This window comes from Sorghum bicolor, chromosome 10, assembly GCF_000003195.3.
Source record: "Sorghum bicolor cultivar BTx623 chromosome 10, Sorghum_bicolor_NCBIv3, whole genome shotgun sequence".
Lineage (NCBI taxonomy): Eukaryota > Viridiplantae > Streptophyta > Magnoliopsida > Poales > Poaceae > Sorghum > Sorghum bicolor.
The window spans coordinates 25,349,785-25,372,516 of NC_012879.2; the positions used below are offsets into that span (position 1 = coordinate 25,349,785).

The following is a 22,732-nucleotide window of genomic DNA, read 5'->3' on the forward strand; positions in this document are numbered from 1 at the left end:
ACTTATTGACTTGTTTCTTTGGATCCATAGTTTGACTATGCAATAAATGTCTTGTAAGTATGTATTAGCTGTCTCCCACCTATGAGCTCCCGATATCAAAACCTTACTAGAGTAGGGTGAGAGAGAAGGCAATATCACTATGCCTCATACCACAAATACTACATACTTTGAGAGAAGGCATATATCATTACTGCCCTGGTAAGGATCCAGAAATACCATAAAAGAGAGATTTGAGAGAGTCATATAAGGAATCTCTGAGTTTTATTTGAAAATCTGCAAAAACTCCAGAGCTATAGCTAATCAAGAATACGAGACATGGCGCTTGACTTGACCGTTCTATCTTTTAACTGCTCAAGACACAAGTGACGGTTACAAGCCCCATGGTGAAAGGTAAAATGAGTAAGTTTTAAGTCTTGACAGTTTATTCTAACTAAGAGATGAGATCTTGCTTGAATGCGTGTGTACTTTTAAGGCATGAAACCACTGCAGAAACTCTTGAGTTCATCCTTGCTCAGGGACGAGCAAGAGGTAAGCTTGGGGGAGTTTGTTGATGGTCCTTAAGTATCAAATTTAATTATCAAATAAATAAAGAAAAGGATCCAAATGCAACCAACACCCAGACTTAGGGTTTTATCTGACAGAATTCCACGAGTTTTGGTGTTTGTCTATTTCTGCAGGGGGTTATCAGGAAATATGGAAGAAAAGCCCACACGTCGGGATTACAAAGAGATATCAACGCACCGTGCAATTTTCTATCATCTAGAAGAGTCCAGAAACCACGGGAACGAACGGGAGGCCGAACGGGCCCGGGGGCAGGGCGCCCGCCCAGGTGTTTCCACCAATCACAGAATGGAGTACACCATTACAAAGATCTCGTCGATCTGATCGAAATGCATATATTATTTGCTATATTTGGAGTTCGGAATCAAGAGATATTAATAAAAGAAGGACTCCACATAAAAGAGCTGCGGGATTAATTGGGCCCAAATCAGATTTTGGTCCATTAAGGCCTATGTGCATTTTAATGAGATATGGTGGAAAGTTTAGTACCACATCGCCTGCTGAACCAAAAACGCACAGAGGAGGAGGACTATATAAGCAAGGCCCCTGGCCCCTGGAGAAGACAAGAAATTATCATAGAGATTGAGGGGTGCCCTCGAAGGAAAACCTCTTCTCTAAATAATATTTCTTTTTAGGCTTAGCAACCAATGTAAAGTAGAAATAGATCTTCTAGTTTCTACTAGGTTGAGAGAGATAGAGTGGAGGTGTAGATCGGAGGAAGGCCGGCCTGTCGGTGTCTACTCCGAGTTGTACCTACGGGATCAAGTCTCCTAACCTGAGGCTTGCTTCTAAGATTCTTCAGTAATTTGACTTCTAATGCTAGTAAATTCTTGTTTTATTGTTCTTTGGTTTATGAGTTTACTTTAATCCTCTTCCGGTTGAGTATTAGAGTAATCATTGCTGGCGTAAACGTGGTGTTTAGGTTAGGGTACTCATAGATATCCCCTGACTAGCTAGACCGTGGTAGTAGCGAGGAACGTGACATTTCCGAGTTACCTTTGTATCCCATATCTTGTTAGTAGGACGGGTAGGGTTTATAGGTGCGGGTCGAACATCCTTTGTGTTGTCTAGATTCCGTGAGCCTCCCCAATAGAACAGTAGATCATCCTTACCAAGGTTAGAATGAGACTACGGTTGCAGTCTTCTCTATACATCACTCACATCGAGAAACATTCTTTGTAGCCTAAAGGGAAACTAGCAATAGATTTGGTTAGTCAGATGCACCCTTTCTCCCAGTGGTAAAAATATAAATACGATAACTCTGGATAACCTCCCGGGTGAAATGCTCACCAATATCCGTGCGCTTGCGGATCATTTTCTAATTGCGTTACCAAATATCAACACCCAGCCATTTGTGGAACATCCTAAGAGTGGGGTGTTCCATGTCACTGGTTCGGGCTTGACTATAAAACTCATCTCTAGATATCTCTCTCCAGAACTGGTGTCTCTCAAAATTAGGTAAGTCGGAGTCAATGTTCAGGATGCATCTTGAAGAGAAACCGAGATGGTCGCTCAGTTCTCTCCAAGACAACATAATGTCCTGTTTGAACATCTGAAAAGCAATTCCCCCTCATAATATTGTAAAGTGCAAAGAAATTGAAGGGTGAGAAGATGGGAACCTAGCTCAGTTATGTTCCAAAAATTTGTCCATCCCACCATCTGGAAAATCAAATCGAATTCAGTATCCATACCTATTTCTTGTAGCAAGATAGGATCAAGAGTGGGCGTGTGAATGAAAGCCTTATTCTTTAGCTGTTGGTAAACTTCCTTTTCCCTGTGGGTCTTCAGTCCAAGGTCTCCTATCTTGAGGAGGACCATGACTTGTGGATCAAATGAAGATGACGGAGCTTGCGGGTGTGTCGGGTCGACGCTCATTTCTGATGGGTGCGAGGAGTGTCGGGACGAACTCCTTGTACCTATGTTCTTGAGGACCTTCCCTGCGTTCTTCACCTTCTTGAACATCCTGTAGACAAAAATTGACACACACACACAACTAGTGGAAAATGTGAGAGAAAAATGTTAGTGGTCAGCTGTCCGAAATGTTAGTAGTCCAGGGGTTAGTCGTTCAAGACAAGTTTTTATTTTGGCAGCACCTCCCTCTAAACAATTTTTACTTCCGCTCTGGACAGCGGGATCACTACTTACTAGGTGAACCTTACTCTCTCACTCAAAGACTACCAACCTCTCTTCCACTCTTCTCTTCCTCTCTACTCTCTTCTTACTTCACTACAAGAGCTCCATCCCTAGAAACTGAAACTTGCATGGTTTTCTAGAATGCTTGTGTGAAGAAGTTGGAGGTAGGAAGTGGCAATTTTTAGGAGGAAAGGGGGACAGGGCGGGCGCCCTCTGTAGGTGGGTGGGCGCCCACCTTTGGTGGCCATCCTGGCTCCCTTTTCTCCACTCCCTCCTTTGCTTGGATCTTATGCAAAATAATAGTTCATGGGTGGTGGTTGGTCAGTGGAAAAGTGCTGGTGAGTGGAGTTATGTTGGTGGATTAAATAATGTGATGGGATGTGTGTGAGGTGTGGTGTATGACATGTGGGACCCAAGAAGTGTGGGTCTTGCTTCTAGAAGGTTGCTAAAATTAAATCTAATGCAGGAAAATTTATGAGAATTGAACTTATTGAAAATGATCATGGAAAGATATTTTTGTGCCTCCACAATAATTAATAAATATGGGTTGTTACACACCATAAATATTATTTATATGGGGCTTTTCATTATTATAATAATGCTATAAATAAATATGACTAATGCAAGATTTAAATATTAGAGAATTAATGATGCGGATAAATACAGATTTACCTCCCGGCGAGGGTTTGGGTTTTTTGGGTCCCCCAAGCTGGACCTCCAAATCTTTTAATCTTCTGAATTACCTTCCTCTGGAGATGGTGTCTCCAGTGGTGGTTCTTCATGAACTTCCTTCACTGTAGAATCTCTCTCTGGTCTGGGCTTAAATGTGAAGTGTTCTTCTTTTCCGTTTATGTTGAACTTGATTTCTCCCTTCCCGGCGTCAATGTGGGCATTGGCAGCGCTCAGAAATGGCCTTCCAAGCATAATGGACACTTTTGAGTCAGGACTCATGTCCAGTACCACGAAGTCTACCGGCACAAGGAAATCTCTGATCTTGACTGGAATGTTTTCGGCGATACCCAACGGGTGTCGGACTGATTGATCTGCTAGTTGCAGGCACATTGATGTTGGTTCTAGCGTCGTATGCTCAAACTTCTCGTAGACTAATGCTAGCATCACACTGACACTTTATCCGAGATCACAAAGTGCATTATTTTAGTGTTGGTTTCCGATTGAGCAATCAGTAGTGGGACATCCGAGATCCTTCTTCTTCCTTGGTGGTTTGTTGAGGATGGCCGCACTACATTCTTCTGTCAGCTTGATAACCTCAGTGGTGGGCAGTGGTCTCTTCTTGTTAAGAATATCTCTAATGTACTTTGTATATTAAGGTACCTGTATGGCATCAAGTAGAGGTATGTTGACATATAATTTCTGAATGATCTCTACAAACTTAACAAACTGCTCATCCGACTGCAGTCCTCTATTTCTTCTAGGAAATGGCAAATAGTTGGTGTCGTAAAAATCTTTCCTCATTTCTCCAGTTCTTGGTGGTTGTAGAAAATCTTCTGCTTCAACTGGGCTTTCTTCTTCTATCACTGCTGGTTGTACTGGTGCTGATGTTCTTTGTTTCTCTTTTGGATATGGGGGATCCCTGGTGGTTTTGCCTCCTCTAGTAGTTATGTTATTTACCTGCTCAATGTTAGTGGCAACAGGCAGTGCAGCAGCTGGCTTCATTAATTTAAGCTCTACCCTTTTATTAAGAGTGTTTTGCTCATCAAAGGCAGTTAATAGAAATTCCATTTTATTGTGTATATCTTTTAGAGATGATTCATTTGTATCTAGCCTTTGCTTAACTTCATCATTAGTTTTTGTTTGTTGAGCAATTATCTCTTTTAATGAAAGTTGCTTGAAAGTGTTACCTAAATTCATATCTTTGTTGTTGGGTTGACTCGAGGTAGATTGATATTTGTATGCTGTCTCAATGGCCCTTTGATCTTCTTTGAACTTGGCCCTTTGGTTAATCCAATGGAGCAAATTTTCCATCTTGGTTGATAATGCATTTACTTCTTCTAGTATTTCTTCAGTTTGATGACATTGTTGAGCTTTATCTTGGAACCAGCTTTGGTTTTCTGCTATCTTATCCAAAAGTATCTCTGCTTTTCCAATTGTAAGCTCCAAGAATGATCCTTTAGCAGATGCATCTAGGCACTCACGAGCCTTCTGGGTTAATCCATGGTAGAAGGTCTGCATAAGTAACCATGTGGCTATTCCATGGTGAGGACATTCTGATATGTACCCTTGAAAATGCTCCCATGCTTCTGAAATGGTTTCTGTCTTCTGCTGTTGGAAATTGACAATATTTCCTCTTAAGGCAGTTGTCTTGCCCATTGGGAAAAACTTTGATAGAAAGGCATCTAACTAGTTTGTCCAGTTGTTGATGCTATCTTGATGAGTGTAGAACCACTTCCGCGTTTTCCCTTCTAGTGAGAATGGAAAGAGGGGAAGCAGTATGACATCTTTGTCAACTCCATTAATGTGGATTGTGCTTCCAATCTCTAAGAAATTCTGCAAGTGTGCACTAGCATCTTCATGTGCCTTTCCACTAAATTGTGTAGCTTGTACCAAATTGATGAGGCTTGACTTGAGCTCGAACTCGGGTGCTCCTTCCTCTACTGCAAATCTTGGACGAGTTGGAATGTTCTCAAGACTTGGAGCAGAGAATTCTTGCAAGGTCTTTTATGCCACAGCTTCAGCAATTGGTAGCTAGCTTCTTCTTTCTTTCTTGATTGCTTTGGTTCTGATGATGAAGAGTTGAACGTACCAAAGTCAATCCTGATATACCCTGTATAAAAATATAAACATAGAAAAACAACAGGGTGCACCTGCCAAAGCAGAGGTGCCTTGTTATGATTCCTTACTTAGTAGTTGTTTTATGCAATTATTTCTCCATAGTCTAGTCTAATATTTTATATGAATAACCTTGACTGATTTCCTAACTTTCCTTACCGTTCCTATGTGTTTCCTTTTGTGTTTAGCTCCCCGGCAACGGCGCCAGAAATGCTTGTTGACACTAGCTAACACCACTTGAATACTAGGTTGTCATCCCCAGCATGGTGCCAGAGTGTACAAAGGTATTTATGAATGTAAAGGCTCTCTAGAAAATAATCTAATCTATCCGCAAGCACACAGATAAAACACCTCATTGTAGCATTTCACCAGGAAAGTATTCCAGGTATCGTTATTTATAATTTTGCTTAAGAGGACAAGGGTGTAATTAAGATAAGGATAAAATCTATCAAGGCATAGACTAGAGATAAACTTGCAAGAACATGATTACTAATGAGGAACTCGTCACACAGTCACTTACTTTGACAGGGGGTAAGCCATAATAATAATGATAATGAAATATAAGCTCATGGGTAAATAACACAGCGATTAGAAAATAGACTACTCCTCATATATGTAAGGTGACGTCGGATTAGCTAGAGAATGGATTCTAAGTTATCTACTCTCTACTAAGTCACAATCTACTCTAGTTATCTACAAGATCATATATAGCATAAAAGACTCTTTATTCATGTATAAGGAACATTGCTAAAGTAAATCAGAGCATCGCAAGACTTACTCCGCAATACAAATTCTGTCAGTCCTATCAACGGAGGGTGGACTATATAAGAATCAACGAAGCTTTCACTATCGCGAACTACCACACAACCCGGCCAAAAGGATACATTTGCAGGTAAATAACATCTAAGCACCACGCCCACATGTGATCTACCACTTAACTCCCACGTGTCAAGAGCTAAGCGCTTTGCAAACTTATACATAAACTCATTATCAATCATAACTATATCAAATATAGAACTAGAGCAAACTAAGAGCATAATAAATAGAGACATAATGCAATGAGAACAAAGTATTAGAGAAAGATATGAAATAATACCAATCTTTATTAACGAAGATCCAAATCCAGAGCGTAGTGCTCTACTTCTCTAACTCGTATCTAATCAATCCTCTAAACACTACACCACAACACTAAAATAGCGTCACACGTGTGTCGTTATAAGTTTACTAATACCGTTGAACCGTTGGTCGGTATAGCTGGCCCACAGATCAAGTGTCGGTAAAAGTATATTTTGCGTTGAACTATCGGTCGCTATAGATATTGGCTATGTAGTCAAACCATTGGTCGCTATAGATATGCAAAGAGGACGAACCATTGGTCGGTATAAGGCCATGAATGTAAACAGTACACAAATAAAAATTGATTTATTTTCTATGGGTGTAAATATTTCTTTGATGGTATTTTTAGTACATATAGAAAATAAAAAAACTTAGCCCACCAAATTCTCTGACCGGCTCGGCTGAGTGTGAGCACGAAATAAAAGGCCCAAAAATTCTAGATCCTGTCCGGACTCAAATAATTTGCCGTGCCGAGCTGAATCGCTGGGTGCGGAGCGGTGCCATGGACTCCTTCGCACGCTGCACGCTCGAGGAGAAAAATTGGGGACGACCTAAAAAAAATCTCCCTACTGAGACTGTCTCCAATAGCCGGCACCTATATACAAGAGGCATTTGTTCCTTTGGGTCATGCGGAAAAAATGGGTCACACACCCAAATTGGATGTTTTCCAACAGCTGACCCAAAACGAGAGGAGGAGAGCCCTCGATGCTTGCGCCACCCACCTCCGCTTCCCTCCCCACCGAGCAATCCCTGCATGCGTCGCTCCCTTCCTCCTCCCTGTGGAGCACCGAGCCTTCCTCCCTAGCGATCCAATCGATTGGGCATGGCGGATCCAGCCTCTCGACCCGAGTGTCGAGTGCCCAGCCGGCGGCGTCCTCTCCCCTTCCGGTCATCTGCGACGGATCCAGTCGATTGGGCATGGTGGCGCTCCTTTCCCCGCAGATCTGAGCGTTGAGCGCCAAGCCTCCCTCTCTTCCCACCAAGCGCCCAGCCATCGGTGCCCTCTCCCGTTCCGGTCCTGCGGCGGCACCCATCACATCTCCGGTGAGTGGGCCATCTGAAGCAAGCTCGTGACAAGATGTTTGCTTCCTCCCTTTTTTTTATTCATGTTCTAGATCTGAGGTCTAATTTGATTTCTCTCCTTCCTGCGTTCCCATAGATCACAACCTGTTGTTCTCTCTGCTCTAGGTTTGGCTAGGAAGGGAAATCGTCTGGAACCCTGGAGTTGCTTGAGAAAGGGAAGGTCACTCCAGACTGCACATGGAAAAGGTCGATGGGGGCTGCAGCTAAGGGGTAGTTATTGTGTTGATATATAACTCGTGTTTCTTTTTAGGAGATCTAGTAGTTAATGTCATGACTATAAAAGTCAAATCTTATAGCCAAGAACTGAAGAACATCACTAGTATAGCAGTGTTCCGGTGGACCTGCAGGGAGGGCAAATAGAACAGTGGTTCTCTTTTCAGAGATGTTGAATTGTGGCGAGTAGCAGTACAACAACTCAATTCAATTTTAGCTTTGCATTGTTTGTTAGATTCATATGAGAAAGTCAACAGTTTTAGATTTATAGTAGAACTTGTATTTGCATATTGATTGCTGAATTTATAATAGCTGCTCAATTAGGGCCGGCATAAGTACAATGAATTGCATGATTTGAAATGAATTGCTACAATTAGTAAGTTGAAGTTGCCAATTCCTAGTTATCTAAAACTTTTTTTGGACATATCAACTATATTGTCATTATTCATATGAATGGGTTATGTTTACTTGAGAAATTCTATCCTTGTCTATTTTACACTGTAATGGATATTTGTCTTGTCTGAGCTCTCAGAGCATGCATATCCCTTTGTCATATGTACTTTTACCGAAGTAAATTGCCCATCGTGCATAATACTCAAAACATGGTTTGCGCTTTTCAGGTTCTCTTCTCGGATATAAATGCTGACGAGGTAAACTAACTGATTTCTCTTATCGGATATAAATGCTGAGTCCTACAATTTCTGATTCAACTTATATGGCTAAAATTTTTTTTGGCCTTGGCCCTAATTAGTTTATGTTTGGATCAAAGTACAAATAATATTCTTGATACAGAAACTGACTGTTAGAATCTGTCCAGATGATCGCCCTTCCTTTACTGAAAATGGGCACATCTCATACCAATTGCATTGTATTTTTTCTTTTTGTGTGTTGCCTCTGCATGTATTTATGCTGCTGCCTATTGATGGTTGAGCTTTTTCCCTTTTCAGAGCTCTGCATCAAAACATTACAATTATGTTGTATTTAACACAGGGTTTGAAAGTCAACACTCTCAGTCACTACTCTGAAGTTTAGTTGGAGCTTGCAAACAAGCAGGACATTTAAGGTGCTTGGCAACCTACAGTAACAACCAAGGTACCCATTTATTAGTAATCATCCTCCTAGTGGTGTTTTCCATTCATGTTTTGCATGTAGCCACCTTGTGTGTAACGGTACATTCGCTATGACTCACCTTGTGTGTAATGGACCGTTCCTCTTTCTGGAGTACATCTCTTTGCATATTGTAGTTCATCTTGTCCAAATTATAACCATTTCTGTGGATGCATGGATATGAACATTATTGTCAAACTATGTACCTGTTGTGATGTTTATGGTCTTTTTTATTTATAGTTCACTCTGAAAGTTGTTTGATCTCCCTCATCAATGCGCATGGGTATAAACAATTGACTAAAAAGTTCTATTTATAGTTAATATGGGAATTGACTAAAAAACTCCATGTAGGCACACCAAGATATATAAACAAGGGGTGAACAATTTCATAGCTTCTGCATTTGAGAATTCAGTCGTAGGAAGCAAGATACTATGCCCTTGCAGAAAGTTTGTTAACTCATTTTTGGAAGATTGTCACTAATTAAATATTCGTATTGCATTTCAGCCACCTGCAAGGCCTAGGCAGCATACCTGATGGTGTCGACAAGTTAAAGTGCTTACCGAAGCTGTGTTTTGTTTTGAACCTGTTAGAGATAAGACTATGAGCTCACTGTTAATGAAATTTGAGTAATGAGCTTTAGGTGTTAGTGAGCTAAGCTTTTGGTTACAAGGGGTGGATGTATGACTTTTGGTCACATGAGGTAGATGTGCGGATGTTGATGGCTTGCTCATGCACAAACTTCATGTCTGCGAGCTTCTAATGTATTTTGTACATATATGATGTTGAATCTGACCAGCCATATATTGGGCTAACTCATATATGAATGAATCAATATCAATGTTTTATGCTCATATTAATCAGTGTCCTTGTATGTATGGTTAATGTATATATTGTATTGAATGTTTGTGTGTTGAACATAGATAATTTGGGATTCAGTATGTACCGCCGATTAGCAACATTTATATTGTCTCTATGTAAATGCTTTGTGTTAGACTGTTAGTTGCTAAAAGTATTTATAGCCTCAAACTATGTGTCGGTATATATAGCCTCTAAGGCGTCAAACAGTCGGTCGCTAAAACACATGTCGGTCGGCTTAGGCTATACCGACGCCACTTTCAGCGTCTGCAAGTAAGTGTCGGCATAGATCTATACCGACCGATGGAGCGTCGCTATATCGACCTATATCGACTGATGGTACGTGGCTAATCTGGGGCTGTGGTGTAGTGAAACTTGAAGGATAAGGGAGTAGCTAATTCTAATTCTCTGTGGGAGAGAAGTCCTAAAACCCTAACTTTGATGGCTACCTCTGATAATGATTTCTCCTCTCTCCCCCTGGGGTGGAGAGGCCTTGATTATATGGTCCTTTCAAGTGAATTCGGGCCGTTGGATCAAACCGACACTGATCGCATGGTTTTCCTTGATCCTTTAGGTCGGTGGAGCATGATCCAAGAGTTTGGTTCTGATTGGCCCCGAGGTCAGGGCGGGCGCCCAAGGGGGAAGGCGGGCGCCCTGCCCCCGAGCCCGTCCGGTCTCCCGTTCGTTCCCATTGCTTCTGGACTCTTCTAGATTAAGGATAGAATTTCTTGTTGTAAACATGACATGTGGGCCTTCTCTCCATTTTTTCTGATAACCCCCTGTAGAAATAGACAAACACCAAAGCTCGTGGAATTCTGTCACATAAAACCCTAAAACCCTAATTCTAGATGTTTGGTGCATATTGGTCCTTTTCCATGTTTAGTTGATGGTTAATTTTAGTACTTAAGGACCGTCAACATTTACTAAAGTAAAGCCTAGGCGTGGACAGGAAGTAAAGTTCTTTTATATGATTCCCTTGCATAGTGCTATGTGAAAGAGAAAAGATGATTTGCAAAAGTGGAGATATGCTTAAAGTGGTTGTTAGTGATCATGACAACACTAGAGCATGTCTAGGAGACTACTTTGCAGGTTTAAGCTGGTGCACAGGTCCCAAACAGACCATTTCTTTTCATACTTTGGCTTGTGTATCATGCATGGGATTCTAAAGCAAAGCAAATGGGAGAAAGTAGACTGCCAAAAGGGCAAGTCTTGTGGTCGACCGACCCCAACTTGAAAGCTCCAGGAGCATCGAAGTGCTGACCTCAACACATTGCATCAAGCCAAAAGTGAAAGACTGCAAGTGGGCCCAATGGTGGGGTCGGCCGACCCCACCTCGAGGTGATCCACAGGTCAAATTTTTATTGCAAGTTGTTCTCAAGATTTTTAATTTATTATTCCTAAGCATTTTGTCGAAGGGAAATATGCAAAACTAAACTAAGCATGCAACTGGAAGGGAAACGCAAGAATTGAAATGCAATGAGTAAAGATGGGATAAGTATTGATTTACCTTATCAGCAAGGGCTCCATGTTTTAGGTCCATAGAGCAGGACCTCTCCATCTTGTTTATTGCTTGGGTGCTTCAGATGGCCCTGGAGATATGAACCAAAATTGCACCTCCTCTTGCCACACTTGCCTACCTTTGCCTTGAGGTTCTCGGAGGCATGGTATGGTTCTCCTTTAAGCACAATGGCCTCCATGGTGACCTCTGGTTTTGTAGCTAGTCTCCCTCATGATTGAAGGGGGCCTCACTAATAGAATTGATGACATTTGTGCTACTGTGGACCATGACAGGCTACTCAAGTTAACTCGGGAGGCATATAGGGGGTTAGAAGGTGTTGAGTTTGAGACAAGGAGGATTGGGATGGAGAAGAGGAAGAGGGAAGGCCAAGGAAAGCTATTGCCAGAGATTACAAACTTGTTTTCACAAGAGTTGCAACTAGGAATAGTTTCTAAGTGCTGGCACGACACTCTGGGTCAGATTGGGTTTCCCAACTATGGGTCACCCGACCCCACCTCGGTGGAAACCAAAGTTCACACTTCTCCCTCAACTCTCCCTTTCGTAGGACCACTTTCAAGATACTTGCATCCTATCAAGTAGGGGTCGCCCGGCCCTTAGTTGATGGGTACAAAGCAAGAATGTTTGGGTCCTACACTTTTTAGGTGACTAGAAGTGGTCTGGCCGAGTTTGAGCCCTAGTGGGTACTAGGTCCAGGTCGCCTAACCCAGTTTGGAAGTTCTGTAGCGAACAAGTTCTGGGGTTGTACTTCCCCACATGCCATAGATGGTTTGGCCAAACTTAGGCTTGGTTAGCTACTAAGATGGGGTCACCCAACCCCATAATGGAGGCTCCCCAAGACCAATTTTGTCTTAAGGACTAACATAAGTGTATTCATGCTATCCTAAAAGCCAATCCACACAAAATATATAAAGAAGTTAAGACATGTAGATTTTAGTCTTGTTGAATCTTTAGCAAGGATGAGTTCTAGCTTGACAATTTCTTCTATCAAGGATCTAACTCTTAGAAAACTCTTAAGAAGGTGGCCACTTACCTCGAAGATGATGAGTCATATCATCGGCCCTTCTTAGTTGTATCGAAGTTCTCTTTGGCTAAGAAACTTGTCTTCTACCATGAGGATCTCAAGTTGTCTCCATGAATGATCTCATGACTTACCCATAGAGATATTGATGTTCTTGCTGCGGGGTTAGTCCAAAAGTGCAACCAAATTCCATGCAAGTATGTTTGGTTCAATAATCAAACTTAACACCATGTCTTGTTTGATTAAGGTAGTCTATTTAACCTAAGCACCATGCTTAATTTAAAAAGACTATGGAGGTACTCACTCGAGCGATTACTATAACCAAACCAAAGCATACTAACATAGAAAGAGGGAGCATGATAGGATGAACAAGATTCATTATACTAGAGACAAGACATTGAGTGATGAAGACAAGAGGGAAATTTTTTTCTTTTATTATTATTATGTTTTAATTTTATATGCAAGGCAATGCAAAGTGGATGATGAATGCATTTAAACAAATATGCTGTGGTTATAATAAATAAATAAATAAATAAATGAGTGATACGCGTGAACATCTAGGCTTAAGCATTTTCCTGTGGCATGGATCATCCAAAGGACATCATCATACCGACTATTAAAGCGGATATATGAGCTGGGATGTTCCCGTTTAACATTCGACTACCACGAGCTAGACTAGAAGCCCGAATAGGTAGACAACAATAAAATTGTTGTCTATCTAGGCTAGGCATGATGCCCGAATACAACTCAAAGACTAGGAGCTACCCAAGAAAGGACTAGATTTATGCAATATGAAGCAAACATGCAGTGGAAAGGATAAAAAGAAAAGAAAGGTAAAAGAAGGATAACTCAGATAACTTGTTTCTAATTAACCAGCTATCGTTCCCCGGCAACGGCGCTAGAAATGCTTGTTGACTCTTCTTAGCGTCACTACCTAGGATTGTCAGTCCTTGGCACAGCACTAGAAATGCTTGTGTGACACCAGAAGTGGCAAACGGTTTTACCGCAAGCGGATGGTGGTCAATGTAGCACTTCACCATGAGTATTCTAGGTATCGTATTTTCCACGGGTAACAAGAAGTGGAATAACTAGACCAATTGAGTCGTCGAATGATGATCAAAGGGCTTAGGATTGGGTAGAGAGGTATTTCTAGTATTTGACTTCTGGCTAAGCTATACTAAGTATACTTGAGAGTTAACTCCCTTCCGACTGTGGTCGATAGGTGAAAAGGGTGTGGAGAAACACTTACCTAGGCAGCTACCATGCAGGCCAACTATTATTTGCAACTTGCCTAACAACACAGTGAAGAGAACTCCTAATGTCCAGCAGAGGCCTGTCACGCTTCGCTGCTGGCGTTCTTCGGGTGCGACAAGAAGTCCACAAGGGCAGACTTAGTCTAGACACCACGTCTACACTAATTCTACTACTCTAGACACACCTAAGGTTTTGAGCACTTCACACAAGGTAAAGCAATGTGCCAGAAAGGCCGGTTGTATACTTAAAATAAACTAAAATAGAAAGTAAATACTGGAAGTACTCAGATGAAAGGCCACTAGAAGGAAGACTTACTAGAAGACAAGCATCCGCTGAGGCGCTACTGGAAGAAGACTCCCGACAAGCCGGGACTCCTCCTCGGGGAACTCCTCACTCTCTTCCCTATCTTCTCATACTTTGCTAAGAGTAGCTCTTCTAAGATACATCATGCCTCACTAGGCTACTCTAAGGGGGTATTTATAGGGAGAGATGGAGTAGGGGCTACTCCAGCGCCGCGTTAGCGATCCGCGTGCTCTCCTGCATGCACCGTTGGATCAACCGACCTTAGTACCGCCATATGATCAATGGTTGGGGATTTCCATCACATGTTCATCATGGGGACGTCGGAGGAGTGAACCGACTCAAGATGAGCCCCACATGTAGGTTTGTCGACCTGCTCAATGATAGGTGGGACCGGTGTTGTCTTCTAGAAGGAATCCCATGTCGGTTGGTGCAAACTAGGTGGTTGGATGGCCCCATAGTGTGGTCAGTCGACCCATCTTTGGTAGAACCAAAGGTTCATCTTCTACAGGTGACTTTCTGGTGAAATTCTGAGCATAGTGGTGGTGCTGGGCCCACAAAGGTGGGGTCGGCCGACCCCACTAATGTGCCCATCTTTTGCACATTGTCTCGGGAAGCTCTAAGATTGATGAATGTGAAGTTGGTTTTCCAATTGGCCATTCTGGGGTGGTAGTCCAACCTTCATATAGAGCTTCTTAACCCTGAAAAGTAGTCGATTGTACACCTGTATCCAAATGATGACATGTACATGTGGAACTAAGTTATTTGTACCTAAGTCACTATGTGTTTGGTGATTTTGTTCCAGAAAGAATATATTGTTGACGTCTTTGATGGGGTAAAAATAGGGCTTATCTACTGTCAACAGCGCTCCACCCAAGGGCCCTATGGGCAGCTAGAAAGGCAAGGGTGGCAAGAACTAGGGAGGTGGCGCAGCCTAGGCAATGGTGCTGGTTGGCAGAACTGAGGCAACTGCCCCATGGGACCATGGTTCTGCTACAACCCCTAGGCCTCCTAGGGTGGTGGTCCACCTCCAGGCGGCGGCTAGCAGCAGGGCACTAGCCCTAGCGGCTCGTAGCAAGGCACTAGCCCTAGCGTCTGGTAGCAGGGCACTAGCCCTGGCAGCTGGCAACCCCATGGTGGCTAGGGTCTCATGGGTGCATGCCCGTAGGCCCACACTGTCCTCGCTACACCTCCAGCATCTCCATCCACTCCAGCATGGGATCAGGCCGACCTCATCGCTGCCTTAAACCGGATGGCACACCATAACTTTGGATGGGTCATGGATTCTGGTGCCACCTCCCACATCCACAAATCACATGGTATACTCCTCTCTTGTCAAACCTCTTCTATCCCGTCCATCAATGTTGGCAATGGTCATCATCTTCCTATTTCTTGCACCGGCACTTCGACATTAATAGGCCATGCGTCCCCCTTTTCACATCGCCATGTTCTAGTTGTCCCCTCTCTAGTGTGCAACTTACTTTCTGTTTGCTAATTCCCTCATGACAACCATTGCACTATCGAATTTGATGTGTTTGGTTTTCCTATGAAGGACCTATAGACCACCCGCATGATTCTTTGCTCTAATAGCTCTGACGGCCTTTACACCATCCTAGCCACCCCACATGCCAGTCTTGCCATCTCTACCACCCTGTGGCATCATCGTCTTGGTCATCGAGAAGCTGCTACCCTCCAGTTGCTTAGACAAAATAATTCCATTTCATGTAATAATTAAGCTCCTCCTCTGTGCCACTCATGTCAAATTGGCAAGCATGTAAGGCTACCTGTTGGGAATTCTAGTAGTTTCCTCTTATCGTTTAAGATTATACATTGTGATGTTTGGACATCCTCGGTCGCTAGTATTTCTGGTGCACAATATTACCTTGTCATTGTCGATGACTTCACCCATTTTTGTTGGACTTTCTCCCTAGTCCATAGGTCCAAAGTAGCTTCACACATCATTAACTTCTACACTTTCATCCACACGCAGTTTATTCTTCCTATCAAGGTTGTTTAGACTAATAATGGAACTAAGTTCGTTAATAATACCCTCTCCACCTTTGCCTCTAGCAGCATCCACTTATGCCTCTCCTGCCCTTATACCTCCCCAATAAATGGCAAGTCTGAACGTATCATCCATTCTCTAAATGACATATGCTGCACATTGCCCATACACGCTCACATGCCACCTAAATATTGAGCAAAGGCACTAGCAACATCAACATATCTTCTCAATAGGCACCCCTGTTCAACCATACAAAATAATGTTCCCTATGAGAAACTCTTTCAGTAGCCCCCCAAATTATACCATTCTTTGAGTCTTCGTTTGCCTCTCCTATCCCGACCTCACTGCCACTTCCAAACACAAGCTAGCCCCTCATTCCACCATTTGTGTCTTTCTTGGATATCCCTCCTCACACAAGGGTTATCGGTGTCTTGACCTCACAACTAGATGGATCATCATCTCCTGTCATGTTGTATTTGATGAGATGAATTTTCCATTCAGTACTGACCCCACCAGTGTGCTTCCAAGCTCCCTAGATTTTCTTCTTATAGGTACTGTCACGTTGGTGCCACGCACGACTGCCACCGTGGCCCCTTCAGTTGCACCATCAGCCGCCACTGAGCTGCCACACCACTAAGCTCACTTGGAGGAGCTTGCTAAGGACCCTACCAATCTCCGGATTCGCTTGGTCCTTGCTGCTGCCCCGGCTGGTGCCACTGCCCCAGCTGGTCCTGTACCACCTGGCGCTCCACCTCTATGGGTCTACTTTCGGCGGCGTGCCGTCACCTCTGCTCCGGCTCCTATGTTCGACCCTATACCACCCTATCCACTAGTTGTGGAGGTTCCCCATCGACGTTGTTGGGTATTCTTAACGTCATTACCAAAAGTAGACTTAGTTTTCTAATTCTGATAACGGCGCCAAAAATGCCAAACCTATCCCTCATACCACTTAAGCCAAGTTGTCATCCCCAGCATGACATGAGAGACGCGGTATTGAAATATGCAATTGCACATCTAAATAAATAATAAATGGGATCTGCAAGCGCACAGATTAGTACCAATGTAGCATTTTAATTGGGAAGTATTCCAGGTATCGTTATTTATATTTTTATCACTGGGAAAGGATTAACAATCATCAATTTTGATTATAGAATGGAATATGAGATTGAGTATCTATCATTGCATGTATAACTGAGAACATTTATCTAACTCATTCATACAGGGATAAGTGTCACATAAAGGATATATGAAGTAATGAATAGTGACAAAGATAATTAATCTGATCAGCATAACTTAGCCACATAATAAATATGATAAGCACCTCAATTAGATATTCTAGCAAGTCATTAGCATGGAATTAGAACGAAGTACAAGAATATTTCCTAAGTTATTCTTAACTATATAGTCTAGCATTATCATAGTTAGTGCAAGCATACTTAGCAATCATTGCGAGACAAGACTACGCCCATGCATAGTGATATTAGCAAGGAATATGAGAAACATCGTAATCACTCCCCTGTAATAATGTTGCTCTGCCAGCCCATTACACGATAGGGGGACTATATAAGAATCAATGAAGCTGTCACTGTCCCGAACTACCCCACGATCTGGCATATTGGGTACAATCACAGATAAATACGGTATAAGCACCACGCCTACACAATATCTATCATTTACCCATGGATCCGATGGATAAACGCTATACGATCCTAAACATGTATATAGATCCAATCTAACTAAGCCAAGTATATAACTATGATAAACTAAGAACAATATAATCTTGAATATAAACAAATAGAGCAAAGTCGTAAGCAATATATTGAAGTAGAACAAAGTCATATTCATAATATTGAAGAACAAAGATGAACAATTACAAGAACAATTAGAGAATTACCAAGAATCCTCCTGACAGATCCGGAAACCAATCGAAGATTGACTCCTTCTAGTTCTAATCCTATGTAGCTATGCTAATCTAGATGTCTAATTGATGTGGTGGCTCTAGGCTTGATCAGAGGCTTTTTCTCCCTTGAAGAATAATGAATTAGGGTTGAGAGGCTCTCTCCTCCAGGGGCCAGGGGGTTTGGTTTTATAGTCCCTCCAAGTGAATATGGGCCGTTGGATCAAACCGACATTTATTGAATGGTTATCTTTGATCCTTTAGGTCGGTGGAGCGTAATCCCGAAAGGGGGTGGGCACCCTGGTCTCCTGGGCGGGCGCCTAGGGCCAGGCTCCGTTCGGCCTCCGCTTCGTTCCCGTGGCTTCTGGAGTCTTCTAGATGTAAGATAATTGCGCGGCACATTGATATCTCTATGTAATCTCGATGTGTGGGCCTTTCTTCCGTAATTTCTGATAACCCCCTGCAGAAATAGACAAACACCAAAACTCATGGAATTCTGTCGGATAAAACCATAAGTCTAGATGTTGATTTCATTTGGATCCTTTTCTTTGTTTATTTGATAATTATATTTGATACTTAAGGACCGTCAACAAACTCCCCCAAGCTTACCTCTTGCTCGTCCCTGAGCAAGGATAGACTCACTAATGGATCAGAAGTTGTTGTAATGCCTTTAAAAATTGACGGTGCACATGCTTTTAAATGAGATCTCATCTCTGAGTTAGAGTAAACTGTCAAGACTTAAAACTTACTTACTTTACCTTTCACCATGGGACTTGTAACCGTCACTTCTGTTTTGAGTCGCTCAAAGATAGAACAGTCTAGTCAAATGCCATGTCTCTTATTCTTGATCAGCTATAGCTCTGGAGTTTTTGTAGATTTTCAAATAAAACTCAGAGATTCCTTGTATGACACTCTCATATCTTTCTTTTATGGTATTTCTAGATCCTTACCAAGGTAGTGATGGTATATGCCTTCTCTCAAGATATGTAGTATTTGTGGTATGAAGCATAATGACATTGGCTTCTCTCTCACCCTACTCTAATAAGGCTTTAATATCTGGAGCTCATAGGTGGGAGATAAAGTATACATACTCACAAGACATTTATTGTATACTCACAAAACTTACTTACTTTACCTTTCCTCGTATATCTTTTTTTTAGAGCACTCATCTCTTGGGATAATATAGCAAGTGGTAGTAACAAGATAGCTTGAGCATTTATTTTACAAGGGACAAATAGAAATGTTTTTGGCTATTCTCTCCCGGATTAGGAGAAGAATATTTTTGGGTGGTTCTGGAGATGGAAATGGATGGATATATGTGGATGGTACTTCCGGAGTAGAAGCAGCATATGTGAGTGAACATGCAAGTGAATCTTGATTTAACCACATGACAAGCTCCTAAGGGTCTACACAGCTTGACCACACTCAATGCTCATAAGTAGTAAGAAGTAAATGTGTGGCTCAAAGTCTAGCAAGCATGTATATATGGCTGTGGTAGGAATTTAAACTCTCATCATACAGGAACTGATCATGCAATATTTTAAAGATTTTAAAAGATAAAATTCTCTAGAATTCTAGCATCTCTAGGAATAGATAAACAACAGCTCAACCTTCCCATATCGTATCCGTTAACAACGTAGACTTTAGATCAAGTTTTCTTCCCACAAGTTTAGGTTTAGAGCAAGCTTTAAATTATAACAGTTATGTCTAAACTAGCGAGAAAACTCAAATTTGAAAATTAGGCAGAGCAACTATTCATCATATCCATGCTAGAGTTTTATTTAAATACAGTTTAGCATAGCCACTTTATTTATTTATTAAACGCACTAAGCAAAAGATATATATATATAAGCATAAAATTTTTATTTAGTTTTCCATAGTTATGTATATTTATATTTTAATATAGTATAAGTATAAAGATAGATAGAAATACGTAGCGGGATAAATGGGGGTGCTCTCCCCCAAGCTGAATTTTGACGTAATTTCTTTTGATGTAGCTAGCAGGTGGCAGAGGTGTATTTGAAAGTCGGCAGTATTTTGACAGCGATTAGAATGTCCTCCATCTGATAGTCTTCTCGATTCTTAAATTCTGTGGAGCTCAAATAGACAACAAAGCTTTGTGGAACTGATTAAGTGTTAGCATAAATATCTAGCCTTTATCATGTTGAGCCTCCTCAATAAATGTTACTCTCTATATTTATATTTTCATTTTATAAAGCAGAAAAGAATATTTATTTTATTTTTATGCCACCACAGTGAATGTACTTATGGGGTTTATGCCACTCGTATACTCACATGGGGCTTACTGTTTTTTTAGCATTTTTATTTTCTATTTAGGATAGTACCATCATGATTAACTAAGCAAACTATTTTAAATATTTGAAAGGAAAAAAAGATAACTACCAAGTTTACCTCTTGGCAAGGCGTTCGGTGTTTTTAAGTCCTCCGAACGGGACTCTCCGTTTTCTCAATTGTCCTAGGATTCATTGGGTGGCGTAGTCGGTACTTCCGGCAGCGCCTCTTCTTCGTGTATGGTTATCTTCTCTCTCCACACTTGACTCGGTGCTACGGTCTCCTCTGGATAATTCTGTTTAAACTGTATGTCTTCAGACCTTATCACTTCTCCTTCATAGTCTGCCCATCCGTCCTTGATGATTTGCCTCCTCTGGTTGCGGTTGCGTCGCTTTCTGACCTGCTTAGTCTTCAATGATATAGTTAGGCCCAGTAAAATAGCGGCGTACCTTCTCTGAGGGGAAGTGCATATGAACTTCTCCAGTTCCAATGTAGATGATTGCCTTAACGGTGCTGAGGAACGGTCTTCCAAGGATGATGGGTGGATCGTATTCGTCTTCTCCCATGTCAATAACTTGAAAGTCTGTGTAGACAAAATGATCATCTATTTTGATAGGGACATCAGTTACTATTCCTTTAACTTCTCAAAACGTCTGATCTGCCATCTAGAGTTGAATGTATGTTGGTTTTAGGGGCATGGTTCCGAACAAGAGCCGATAGGTGACTGCGGCCATTATGTTGATGCTCGATCCGGTGTTGCAAGTCGTCTTGTAGAAGTTATATCCGTTTATGGAGCAGTAGATGCTTGGCATTCCTGGGTCATCCTTCTTGGTCAAAAATGGTGACTTAAGTTGATGATCTTGGCCTCCATGAACTGCAGTGACCATCTTAGCTGACTCGGTCCACAATTACTTGTTCCTGTTCCTCCTGTTGGTCCTCTTCCTTGATTCACCTCTGGATTGATCTGGGATTTGTGTAGTCTTGTTCTTGAAGGAAAACGTCTCCTTCTTCCCTTTAATGTAGAAATTGATCTTGGCTGCACTAGCGTAGATGACAGCCCCCGAAGTGTTTAAGAATGGCCTCCCTAAGATGATGGGTGCCCTCTCATCATTACCGGTCTCTATCACCATGAAGTCTGCTGGGGCGTAGAAGGTACCAACTCGAACGCAAAAGTTCTTCAATATTCCTTTTGGAAAACTTATTGTCTGATCTGCAAACTGCAAACACATGGTTGTCTCTAATAAAGGATATGTAAAGATTTTTTCATAGAGTACCCTAGGCATAATGTTGACGCTAGAGCCAAAGTCGCAGAGTGCTTCTGGGAAGTCCACCATGCTGTTGGAGATCGGGATGACGGGGCGTCCTGGATCGCCTCTCTTGACCGGCAGAAGGTCAGTAGTAACTTCAGTGACAGGGTTACTCCAATTACCTGCATCAAATATGTCTACAAGATTTGCAGATTCTAATCCTTCCAGTTGTGATGGTATACTGGGGTTAGTAGCAGGAACAGTGTTGATGGTCCTTAAGTACCAAATATAATCATCAAATACATAAAGAAAAGGATCCAAATGCAACCAACACCCAGACTAAGGGTTTTATCTGACAAAATTCCACGAGTTTTGGTGTTTGTCTATTTCTACAGGGGGTTATCAAGAAATACGGAAGCAACGCCCACACGTCGGGTTTACATAGAGATATTAACGTGCTGCGCAATTTTCTTTCATCTAGAAGACTCCAGAAGCCACTGGAACGAACAGGAAGGCGAACGGGCTCGGGGGCAGGGCGCTCGCCCTCCCCCCTTGGGCGCTCGCCCTGACCTGGATTCGTTTCAGAACTCTTTTCGGGGACCAAGCTCCACCGACCTAAAGGATGAAGGATAACCATCCAATCAATGTCGGTTTGATCCAATGGCTCACATTCACTTGAGGGGACTATAAAACCAGACCCCCTGGCCCCTGGAGGAGACAGGTTCATCATAGAGTTGAGAGGAGCCCTCGAAGGAATACCTCTCCTCTAAATAGACTTAGGGCTTAGCATCCAATGTGAGTAGAATTAGATCTTCTAGTTTCTACTAGATTGAGAGAGATAGAGTGGAGGTGTAGATCGGAGGAAGCCCGACCTGTCGGTGTCTACTCCGAGGTTGTACCTGTGAGATCAAGTTCTTCTAACCTGAGGCTTGCTCCTAGGATTCTTGAGTAATTCAACTTCTAATTCTAGTAAGTTCTTGTTTTATTGTTCTTTGGTTTATGAGTTTACTTTAATCTCTTCCGGTTGAGTTTAGAGTAATCATTGCTAGCGTAAACATGGTGTTTAGGCTAGGGTACTCATAGATATCCCCTGACTAGCTGGACCATGGTAGTAGCGAGGAACATGACATTTCCGAGTTACCTTTGCAGCCCACATCTTGTTAGCAGGACGGGTAGGTTTATAGGTGCGTGTCGAACATCCTTTGTGGTGTCTAGATTCCGTAAGCTTCCCCAATAGAACAGTAGATCATCCTTACCAAGGTTAGAATGAGACTACGGTTGTAGTCTTCTCTATACATCGCTCACATCGAGAAACATTCTTTGTAGCCTAAAGGGTAGTAGCAA

General features: G+C 42.1%; 1 long non-coding RNA gene across 2 annotated transcripts; it reads left to right on the forward strand.

Moving 5' to 3' along the window:
• LOC110431276 lies at nt 7,225-9,852 on the forward strand. 2 transcript variants are annotated; one of them, XR_002448717.1, is made up of 5 exons: nt 7,225-7,641; nt 7,786-7,890; nt 8,514-8,543; nt 8,841-8,985; nt 9,506-9,852. It is a non-coding gene; the product is annotated as an uncharacterized LOC110431276 (long non-coding RNA). The 2 variants fall into 2 exon arrangements; XR_002448716.1 differs by having other exon boundaries at nt 8,884-8,985.